This window comes from Narcine bancroftii, chromosome 6 (genome assembly GCF_036971445.1).
Source record: "Narcine bancroftii isolate sNarBan1 chromosome 6, sNarBan1.hap1, whole genome shotgun sequence".
Classification (NCBI taxonomy): domain Eukaryota; kingdom Metazoa; phylum Chordata; class Chondrichthyes; order Torpediniformes; family Narcinidae; genus Narcine; species Narcine bancroftii.
Window position 1 is genome coordinate 84811938 of NC_091474.1, and position 12361 is coordinate 84824298.

The following is a 12361-nucleotide window of genomic DNA, read 5'->3' on the forward strand; positions in this document are numbered from 1 at the left end:
GAGGGGGTCCAGAGAGGGGCATCCAGTGAGGGGGGTCCAGAGAGAGGGGTCCAGAGAGAAGGGTCAAGAGAGAGGGGTTGAAAGAGAGGTTTTGAAATCAGAGGTGTCAAAACAGATGGATTGAAACAGAGGGGTCAAAACAAGGGTTCGAATAAGAGGAGTGAAAATAGGTGAGGTAACAGAGGGGAGGACACAGAGACATCTAAACAGAAGGGTGGAAACAGAGAGGTCTAAACAGATGAGTGGATGGAAGGGGTTGAAACAGAGGGGTCGAAACAGAGGGGTCATAACAGGAGTTCGGTTAAGAGGGGTGAAAATAGGTGAGCTAACAGAGAAGTGGGCACAGAGGTGTCTAAACAGAGGGATGGAAACAAATGGGTCTAAAGAGAGTGAAACGAAGGAGTCGAAACAGAGGTGTTTATATGGACAGTTGTTTCTGTGGTATTACTGTCATTTTCTGAAGATACAATGAGCCTGCCTACTTTTTGTTCATACCTTGAAGAAAGATTCAGGGCTGAAACATCGGTTATATATCTTTACCTCCTCTGGATGCTGCGCGAACTCCTAGCACTTTTGAGTTTCTAATACAATTTAAAAATATGTTTTGTGAGCTAACCATGCAACTCATCCCTAAGTATAAGAGGAAGTGCAAACATAGTGTTACAGAGAAACATGCAGTTAAAATGGGGCAAGGTCCATGTTGAGGTAGTTTAGTGAGAACGAGAGATCATCTTCTGCCTATTGCTGGTCCAGTCAAGAGTGATGATAGCTGGAAAGATACTGGCCTTGAATCTGATGGGACATACTTTGTACAATGTATATTGCATGGTGGTTATACTTCATGAGGAGTTTGAGGAGATTTGTTCTGTCACTGAAGACTCTCAAAAACATCCACAGGTGTATCATGGAGACCATTCTGGCTGGTTGCATCATTATCTGGTATGGAGGTCTCAACGCTCAGGACAAGGAAAAACTCCAGAGGGTTGTTAACTCACCCTGTGATTAAGGACACCAGTCTTCACTCCATCGAGGACATCTACAAGAGGTGGTGTCTTAATCAAAGCAGCCTCTATCCTCAAGCGCCCACCACCAAACCATGCCCTCTTCACTCTGCTATCATCAGGAAAAAGGTACAGGAGCCTGAAGACGTGCACTCAGTGACACATGGATAGCTTCTTCCCCATTGCTGTCAGATTTCTAGATGATCAATGAACCACAGGTACTATTTACTTTGACTTTTTCTTGCACTATTTTTTATTTATTTTGTAATGTAAATGTTTGCACAGACATGCTGCCACAAAACAACAAATTTTGTGACATGTTCATGACGATAAATTCTGATTCTGATTTTGACATGTTCACAAACTTTATCATTTCCACGGGAGAGGGGATTAAGAGTATGACCAAAGAGACATCAGTCTTTTATTATTTTGACTGAGTTTCTGAGACCACAGCAAGTGTGGACAGACAGGAAGCTGGTTTGATTCATGGCTTGAACAGCATTTAGAACACTGCGCCATTCATTGCAATCATCATTGCTCCAGCAAGCTTTACTGTTGTCAGTTTGGAGTTTGGACTCTCTCCCCATGGATTTTCTTCAGATGTTCCAGTTTCCTCCCCCATCCAAATGATGTGCACATTGGTGGTTAACTGGCATTTTAAATTATGCTTGGTGCATCAGTGAGTGGTAGAATTTTTTAAATTTAAATTTTTTTTAAATTTAGACATACAACATGATAACAGGCTCTCCCAGCCCATGAGCCCATGCTGCCCAATTACACCCCATTGACCTATAACCCCAATACATTTTGAAGGGTGGGAGGAAATCGGAGCCCCTGGGGAAAACCCATGCAGACATGGGGAGAATGTACAAACTCCTTCCAGGCAGCGTTTGGATTCGAACTCAAGTCCCGATCACTTTGCTAACCGTTCTGATTAATGTGGAAGGAATTGACTGAAATGGGGTGGGGATAATAAAATAGAATTCATGTTAAAGTGTAAATGAGACCTTGAAGATTAGAAGACACTCTATGAGCTGATGGACTCGTTTTGATGTTGTGTAACCCAATAACTCAACTAGTTTTATACTTTTTTAGCTTGTAACGACTCAAACAATGGGGCAAATTAACTCAACTGCCTACCATTATCTAACTTCAAGGTCTTCAATGCTGCTCATCCGATAAAATAGAAAATAACCTCTCATTTACTCGTCTGCGCTCTCAGATGTAATGATGTGTTTGATAACCCAGCTTCATCACATCACTTTGCACTGAACCGAAAGTAAAAACAAAATGCTGGAAATAATTCACAAGGCAGAATCGATGGAAGGAGAGTCAGAGTCAATATGTCAGGATCACTGACATGAAATATTAACTTTGCTTCTCTCTCCACAAATGCCTTCTGACTGGTTGAGCCAGTACTTGTTTAATCCAGATTTCCAGCATTTGCTGTTTTTTTTGCCATTCTAGTGCTGAACATATTTGCTTCAGGAAATCTTTGTAGGGGAAAAAGAAGTTTTAAACAATGCTTTCAATTGTTTCATGGCATGGACCAGTAACAAAAGAAAGAGCTTCTATGAAATATGTTTACAGTATCAACGGCTGAAATTACCATGTGCAAATAAATAAATAATTGTGGGATCAGTCAGTCTCAGGAAACAGAATTGCAAGGTCTGAATAGGCCCTGCTATATTTTGTCCTGAATTTTATAAGGAATAGAAGTTCCGGTCATGAAACCATCACCAGACCTACTCCAAACAACAATTTGTGCTTATGTGGCACCTTTAAAGCAGTAAACTATTCCAAGGAACTTCACAGGAGTATAATCGCACAGAACTTTACATAAAACAAAAAGAAGACATGAGAGAATTGGACAACTCGTAGCTTATCCAAAGACTGGCTGGAAGGAGCATTTCAAATGAGCAGAAAGCGGTGAAGTTTGGGGAGGGAATGTTTTGGCCAGTCATTCTCAGCCTTTTTTTTTCGGCCTTGACTCCGTTGGGACTCTGCTCAAAGTTTATGGGCCCCATTCCCTGTGAAGCTGTCATTTAATTGGTTCCTTCTGTAATTCTCTCCTGCCGTCTACAGGTATACCCTGTTTTATGAATACTAGCTTTATGCAAATTCGCTTTTACGAAGAAACCTGCATTCACTATCTGAAATAAATTTGAATGGATTTTCATTTTATGAAAACAGCCTTCAATAGTAATGAATGGGTCTTCATTTCATGGCATTTCAGCTTAAGAAAGGTTTAAGAGGAACACTCTACTTTTGTAAAATGGGGTACACTTGTACATGAAAAATATTTGACAATTTCAGTCCATGCTCCACCCTTTAAACGTTCGGTATTCCCCCCCCCCCCCCCCGGGCCAGAGGGATTTTGAAATGAAAATGGGAATTTAAAATTAAAGCACTCAATTATATTTAACACCAGTTCACACTGATTGGGAATTAATAAGTGGTATTAAATCACAAACAAAACCCACCACAGCTCTCAGGGATAATCAAGATGGACAATAAATACTGGTCTTTGTATCAATACCCACATATAAAAAGATAACACAATTTACAATTGTGTTAATTCAGTGTCTCAATACAAAATATTGATCCATTTCTCTCCACCAATGATGTTTGACCTGCTGAGCATCTCCAGTAGTTTGCATAAAACCTATACCATCTCATTTGGATTCTGTTTGAATTGAAATTTAGACATACAGCACAGTAACAGGCCCTTCCGGCCCATGAGTCCGTGTTGCCCAATTTACACCAATTGACCTACAACCCCCAGTACATTTTGAAGGGAGGAAGCCAGATCACCCAGAGGAAACCCACACAGACATGGAGGAAACATGCAAACTCCTTACAGACAGCACTGGATTCGAATTCCAGTCACTGACGCTGCAGCAGTGTTGTTCTAATTCCTATTCTATCCGTACCTCCCTACAGTTTAATATTCATGGACCAAGTTTTGATCCGGTCTTCGGCGTGGAAACATCCCCTGTACACCTGCTGAAAAAAAGTCCTTGCATAATTTTAAAAGCTGTTTCCCTTACCCACTGAAAAGAATACCAGACTGTTCTATCTTTCCTGACAAGTATAACCTCTAAGTTCTGGATTCAATGTCAATTTTACTTAAAATTATATCAATTACATTTTTTTTTCTTTTGAATGGCTTGAAGAATACGAGCAAAACATAAAACCTGCCACTGTCGCACTAGTACATTTGCAATAATGATTCCAAAGTATCCAGCATGCAGACTCTAATAATTACTGGATCATTTGAGACTGATAACACTGTTTAAGTATTCCACTTCCTCAGCACACATTAAATTTCATTTTCAGTCAAACATTAGCAAAATAAGATCTGTCACAAATCAAGTGAAACTATTCATCATTGCTGCACTTTCAAAACAAGTGCAGAAAATATTGCCCAAACAAGTGCAGAAATAACATCATTTTTCCCAACAACCATCTCAAACCCTCTACTAAGTCCCAGATTATTTAAACATTCGGTTCATTAGTGCAGTTGAGATAAAACTGTCAAGATATGGTTTGCCAGATGAGATTTCAGTTTTGCATCAGTGGAATTTTCACTTTTTCATTGATATCTATAATAATGCTTCAAGATAGCAAAACTGAACCTGGGTAATGTCAAATTTTTAAATGCAATTTGCTGTTCATGACACTTATGGGAGATTTCCTCCATTGTTTTCATTTCTCAAAGGTGACAGCCAGCGCTAGTGCACTGGAAATGTGTCAACGCAGGAAACACTTGTCTCGTCAGGCAGCATCCATGGATGAGAGACCATTAATGTTTCAGGTCAGAACGGGGAATCATTAGTTTTCAGTGGGCGAGCACTTTATATATCAAAGATGGAGCTTGAGAGCAACAGGGATTATGGATGGGGAACAGTGAGAAAGAATCCCACAGAACACCCTTTAGAGAACAAAAGAGAACTTCTCCAGGGTAGGCATCCCTCGAAGAGATTTCACAGAGTTCTGTAGTAGTCAGGCGTAAAACATGAAAGTCTGCAGACAATGTGGTTGAAGTGTTAACACAATGCTGGAGAAGCTCAGCAGGTCAAACAGTGCCTTTCATATAGCTGCTGTTACTTCAACAGCAAGGGACACATGACAGCTGTGGCAGGGCTTAAATGCCATTACTTGCTACAAAGCCAAATCCAGTAAAGTAGCAGACAGTAAAGCTTTGATCCCAGAGGACCTCAATGCCTTATGCAACTGATTTGATGACAGTGTCAGCGAAGAACCTCCCCTCAGCACCCCCATATCCCTTGATGATCCCATCCTGTCCGTATCTGAAGATGCCCTGCATGCGGTCTTCAGGAAAGCATCCGGCCCAGATGGAGTACCTATTTAAAATCTGTGTTGACCAACTAGCCAATGTATTCATGGATATCTTTAATATCTCACTCTAGCAGGGTATGGTACCCCCCTATTTCAAACAGGCGCCAATCATACCAATCCTCACAGGTGGATGCCATCTCACTGGCTCTACACAAAGCCCTGGAACACTTGAACAGTAAAGAATCATACATCAGGATGATCCTTCTAAACCAGTTTGGCATTTAACACCATCATCCCCACAAAAATGATCAGCAAACTCCAAGAGAGTTAACACCCCACTGTGTAATTGGATCATGGATTTCCTCACCATCAAAATATAATCAGTGAGGATTGGTAAGAACATCTCCTCAAGATCTCCATCCGTACCAGAGCAACAGAGGAGTGTGTTCTTAGCCCCCTGCTCCTACGACTGTGTGGCTCAGTATGACAAAAAAAAACATCAATTTTCTGACAATACCCTGGTAGTGGGACATACAGAGAAAGGCAATGAGTCAGCATACAGGAGGGAGATAGAAAACTTGGTTGAATGGTGCACAAACAACAACCTTGCACTCAATGTCACCAAAACTAAGGAGCTGATTGTTGACTTCAGGAAGGGAAAGCCAGAGCTATACAATCCAATGATCATTGAGGGAAATCAGAGATGGAGAGAGGGAGCAAATTTAAGTTCTTGGGAATCACTATCTCGGAGGATCTTTCCTGGACCAACACACCAATGGTGTCGTGAAGAAACCACGTCAGTGCCTCCTCATCCTCAGGGGTTTGTGAAGGTTTGGTATGACACCTGACAAATTTCTACAGCTGTGTGGTGGATAGTGTGCAAACCAGCTCATCGTGATCTGGTATGAGGATGCCAATATCCCTAAATGTAAAGCACTGAAAAAGGTAGTGGACATAGCCCAGGACAACACAGGCAAACCCCTCCCCACCATTGAGAACATCTGCAGGGAACACTGCTGTCGGAGAGCAGCAGAGATCATCAATGATCCACACCACCCAGCACACACTCTGTTCTCGCTGCTGCCACCAGGAAAGGAAAAGGTGCTGCAAGACTCGCACCACCAGGTTCAGGAACAGCTGCTCCCCCTCCATCATCAGACTCCTCAACAACAATCTTACTTGTGCACATTATTGATTTTTTTAATTCTCTCTGTATTGCACAGTTTGTTTACATTCATTATCTGTTTACATTTCTTTATTTGTTTACATGTATTCGCTGGATAGAGTTTTTTTTTGCACTACCAAGAAGTGGTAATTCTGCCTCACCCACAGTAAAAGGAATCTCAGGGTTGTATGTGATGTCATGTATGTACTGTGACAATAAATTTGAAATCTCAAATCTCAAATCTGAATTCCAGCCTGATACCTGGTTCCCACGAGTCAGGCTTCAGCAGCCTGCAGCCCCTGTTGGTCCCTCAGACGCTGAGCTTGTTGCTGGTCTGCTGCCATGATCAAATACACCTCCATCTTTATCCACCTCTCTATCTCTAGGGTGTGTGTGTGTGTGTGTGTGTGTGTGTGTGTGTGTGTGTGTGTGTGTGTGTGTGTGTGTGTGTCTGTCTGTCTGTCTGTCTGTCTGTCTGTCTGTGTGTTTAGATAGAAAACACACATGTACACTCACACATTTACACTCAATACAGGATACATACACACAAAAACGGATATACACACACAGACACATGCACACACATTAAAATCTCTAGTATCGTTGTTTGTGTGTGTCTCCATTTTGTGTGTGTGTGTGTGTGTGTATACAGAGAGAGAGGGAGGGAGGGAGAGAGAGGGAGAGAGATAGAGAAAACATCAACTGCTGATGTTGAAATTTTGAATGAACAAAGAGAAGCTGTGGGAACACAGTGGATCAGGCAGCATCCATGGAGAGAAATGGTCAATGAACGTTTCAGATTGGAGCCATTTGTCAAGACTGATAGAAGCAACTGGATGAATTGTTGATTGAAGGGGTGGATGCAACAAGAGGATGAAGTAGAATTCAGGTCTGTAGCATGTATGGCAAGGCAAGGCTTAGAGCTACGGCAAGAAAGCAAGAGGTCCCAAAGCTTCCAAAACACGGCAATTATTTAACTACATTGAACAGAGTAAACGATTGCAGTCATCTATTTCAGCATTGTGGCCAAACTAATTGTGGACAGTCACACAGATTTGTCCTGAAATGTTTCCATATAAGTAAATAAAATAATGCACAGTCACTTTATCCGATTACACAGCTGAGTCTCGTGGTTTTGAACTCAAATAAAATTTGTCAAAAGCTCCTACAAATACATTTGATCCAAGCCCAGCAAAGATTATTATGAAAAAGGGGAAAGATAATAAATTAGATACAATTGAGTTATTAAAGAGAGAACAGGGAGTTGAGGGCAGGTTTGTTTTTTTGGGGGGAATGGTTGTGACTGTATCTTGGGATCTCATAGAATTCAGTTTGGGAGAATTTGCTTGTTGCGTGAAAAGTATTTCTACAGGTCTTTGGGTTAAGTGGTGGAAATTGGCAGATAATGTCAACATTCCACTTACCGTGCATTTAAAAAAAATAGGTCTAATTGCAATATTTGGAATTTATTGCATCATAGTATGTATTAAATTCAAAATAAAAACCCCAGCAACTGCAACTTGATCTGAATACAATGAGGTTCAACGTTCTGCCATTTGTTGACAGAGTCAAGCATCAGCCATTGCACTCTTGCCTTTTGAGTTGGAAGTTAGAAAGGAGGTGATTCATTGTGGCCTGGTGTCAGGTTGAGGCCTTACTCTTACAGTTTCACAGCATGGAAACCAGCTCAACTCATCCATGCCAGTTACCCATATCTCTTCGAACTTTTCCTTTCCACATAGCTGCCTAAATGCCTTTTAAATGTTGCAAATATACCCACCTCTACCAATTCCTCTGGCATCTGAGGCAGTGACTATCTTGAACCTAGCACCCAGATCGTCATGACATTGAAGAGATGGTGATAACCCTTGACAGCTACTTGGACTGCGTCAGACTGTGTGGGATGGAGTCACACATTGGTCCAAATCTGATCAAATGCCATTGGTTTACTTCTTAGAGGCCCCAGCAAATGTATTATAACAACCACAAGTCACTTCTACCGATACCAGTGTTTATATATTTTCAATAAGTTTCCCATTCTCATTATCACATTCTCCTAGTTACCAATCCCAATGACACTACCCATTTAACAGGATCACGGGCCCCTTTAACTCAATGAGTTAGAATTTAATATACAGAATTTGTAGGTTAATTGGTGCATTTGGGGCAGCAAGGGCTCATGGGCCAGAAATACTGCATGATTAAATTTAAAATTTGAAACATCACCTCAAAACGAGAGACAAAATGCAGCTGCAGAAAGCAGTCAAAAAAATAGAGTTACCTTGGTGGTCTCTGGTCCTTCACTGCAAATGGATGATGTGACGAACCACATAGGTCTATGTCTTTGATGGCCCTGATTGCTTCCCAAAGCTCTGAGAGAATGCTGGCCCAGAGAGCCATGCTGTTCCTTTTAAAATGGAATATAGACATCAAGAGAGCAAGGACCCTGGGGACATAAATGAACTACGTTGGAACTGTGAAAGTCAGCTCACACTGTTATAAAACAAACAGCAGAACCAATTTAGCATACAACAGTTTCTTTATTCAACCTTGATAGTGTTAGCAGGAGAAGGGATACAAAGAAAGAGTTCAGTAACTCGTTCTCTACCCTGAGCCCCAACTCAAAGCATACGGAGTGTTCATCCCTGCTTTATATGCCTTTGGGGAGGAGTCTGGATGAGACCCTGCAGGTTTCACACGAGTTGCATGCATCTGTTATTACACAACATGTTCCCTTGTAGTGCCTGCAGACAGCTGCAAAATGTCAGGGTGTCCTTTCTCTTGGTGTATTTACATTGCTACATTATTTCTGGTGTTTGTTCCAATCTCACTGTAGCACAGGGAAGGTCATGTTAGAAGCCAATTACATTCCCACCATGTTACAAGGAAACTGCTATAAGTTCTCACCTAATTTATTAACCCTTTGTTAAACATATTCGTTAAGCTTATTCTTTCACAAAACTGGAGCGAGGAGACTCTAAGTCAACAGCCAAACATTTTATTTTTTTAAACTTTATTTAAAACTTTTAAAAACAATGTAAAATCAATAACAACAACAAAAAAAAGGTTTTTATACAATATAGTAAACCCCTCTCCCTCCCCTCCACCTCAGCCAGCCCCCTCAAGGGGAGCCAAAAAAGAAAACATAAAACATATACAATATTTTAAGATTTTCCAAACCCATATATTCTAAATAAGATGACCACATTTTAACAAAAAAAGAGTAATTATCATGTACATTTATATATTATTTTCTCCATATAAATACAAGATGTCAATTCATTATGCCAACGAACTATATTAATCTCTACATTGTTTTTCCAAGTAATTGCTACACATTTTCGTGCCACAGATCACGCCAAATGTACAAATCCTATTTGAAACTTATCAACCCCAAAACAGTCAAAGAAACCATATAACCCGTATAAAGCATATAAAGCAGGGATGAACACTCCGTATGCTTTGAGTTGGGGCTCAGGGTAGAGAACGAGTTACTGAACTCTTTCTTTGTATCCCTTCTCCTGCTAACACTATCAAGGTTGAATAAAGAAACTGTTGTATGCTAAATTGGTTCTGCTGTTTGTTTTATAACAGTGTGAGCTGACTTTCACAGTTCCAACGTAGTTCATTTATGTCCCCAGGGTTCTTGCTCTCTTGATGTCTATATCCATTTTAAAAGGAACAGCGTGGCTCTCTGGGCCAACAAAAAAAATCTATGGATCTAATGGTAATTTAATTTTAAATAATTTCTCCAAAACCAACCTAACTTTTTCCCAAAATGGTTGTACCTATCAAAGAACCAAAACTACATGCAAAAAAGTTCCAGTACTTAACCCACATCTAAAACAAAGATCCGAATTACTAAATCCATATTTTTTCAATTTCTCAGGAGTCAAGTATAACTGATGGAAAAAATTATAATTAACCAAACCATATCTTACATTAGTCAATTTAGTCACCCCTTCATGACACATAACCTCCCAATCCTCTTGAGGTATAACACAAGTTAAATCGCTTTCCCATTTATTTCTAGATTTCTCCAAATTCAGTTTATCCATAGTTTCCTGTAACAATCGATACATATCTGAAATAAAACCTCTCTTTGGCATATCGAAAATCAAAGATTCAAATTTTGTTAACTTAGGTAAACTCATCTCTTTACCATAATTATCCCTTATCAAAGCTCTCAGTTGATAATACACAAATAAAGAATTTACTGGTATACCAAATTTCTCCCTCAATTGATTAAAAGAAAGAAACTGTCCCTCTTCAAAACAATTCTGAATCACTTTTATACCCTGAGAATTCCATCTCTTTAAATACCTATTAAACATTGAAAAAGGAATAAGCTGATTTTGATATAATGGAGTTTGGATTGATAATTTACCCTTTGTTCCTATAACATCATTTCTTTTAACCCATATCTTTAATAAATGTTTTCATACCAGCATATCATATCCCCACAATAAATTCAAATTCCACATATATAAACTGGAGAACATCAAATTCAGAAATACAGGCTAACTCCACCTTGGCCCAACTAGGAGGTTGATTAATATCCATCATTCTACTAACAAACTTCGACTGTGCAGCTTCATAATAATTTTGAAAATGAGGCAACCGAAGTCCACCTTGTGCATATTTCCATGTCAATGGAGTCGTCTGCAGGAGCCTTCAAACCTCAACGTATTCCAGGCCAGCTGAGAAAACTCCGGCGTCAACCTTGCAATCACAAGATGGTGCCAGCATTGTTTTGGGCTCGGCCAACTCTGACTCGCGTGCACGTGAAGCCGTATGCGCGGGCAGGTCAGCCAAGCGAGGACAGTTGCGCAAGCCCGTTGTAGTGACTGGTGGTCTAGGGGCGCGCAGTGCTGTGCCTGTGCAGCTGGCGATGCTCCTGGGCATGCGCGGTGATGCAGACCCGTAGCCGCACTGGACAAGTAGCCAACACTGCTGAAGAAGAAGGAAGTCCTGCCTTGCTGGAGCCAAGGCAGGAGGAATTTACTTTGGAGGCTGTGGTTAAGGAAAGTAGGACTCAAGAAGGAGTTGTAGAACCTGGACTGGATTCTGTATTTACTATTCTGGAAGGGATTGCTCATCAGATGGAAAATATGTCAGTACAGATGTCTACACAGTTAAATCAGGGATTTATGGAAATTAAAATTAAAATGAATAATATTTGTGAAGAAATTTCTTCTGTGAAGAATGATATGAATGTGGTTAAAAATGATGTTAATAAATGTTTAAAGGCGGTGGATACTGTACAGGAAAATTTCTTTAAAATTGAAGAGGCTTTTTATGAATGTAAAGATCAAGTGGAACGAAATAGAGAAAAATGGAAAAAGTGGAGGACTCTTTTGTGGATTGGGGGATCCAGAAGAAGGAACCTTGGAAGAAGCTTGATTCTTTAGAAAATCAAGGTCGGAGGAATAATGTAAAAATAGGTCTTCCAGAAGATATTGAAGGTTCAGACCCGGTGAAATTTTTAAAGAAGTGTGCTGGGTAGTGAATTTTTTCTGGATGGTCTGAAATTGGACTGGGCACACAGAGCATTGAGGAAGAAGTCTTTTCCGGGCCAACTATCAAGTGCAGTTTTGATTCGCTGCTTGAGATACCGGGATAGAGAAATTATATTGCGGATTGCAGTTCAAAAGGCTCGACAAAACCAGGCTCCAATGATGGTTCAGGGCAATAGAGTGTTTTTTTTATGCTGATTTGAGTCAAGAAATTATTAAGAGGCATAGATAATTTAATTCAGCTAAAGAAGTATTGTGGAGAAAGGGTTATAAATTTGCCTTTCGTTATCCTGCTGTATTGAAAGCTTTTTATGGAAATTTTCAGTCTCAATTCTTTGGGAATGATCATGATGTATTACTCTAAGCTAATTTGTTGC

The 12361-nt window shown here is 40.3% G+C and overlaps 1 protein-coding gene across 19 annotated transcripts in view; it reads right to left on the minus strand.

Moving 5' to 3' along the window:
* LOC138736303 (craniofacial development protein 2-like) overlaps positions 1 to 12361 on the minus strand; it is a 332554-nt gene that overhangs the window by 311094 nt on the left and 9099 nt on the right. For 16 of the 19 annotated variants that reach the window (XR_011340208.1, XR_011340214.1, XR_011340216.1 and 13 more), the window contains exon 1: positions 8750 to 9078. The exons of 1 other annotated variant lie outside the window; for it this stretch is intronic. The gene's annotated coding sequence lies outside the window, so the exon portion shown is untranslated. Of the gene's footprint in view, positions 1 to 995; positions 1184 to 8749; positions 9084 to 12361 lie in introns of those variants that run through there. 2 more of the 19 variants (XM_069885582.1, XM_069885587.1) reach the window with 2 other exon arrangements.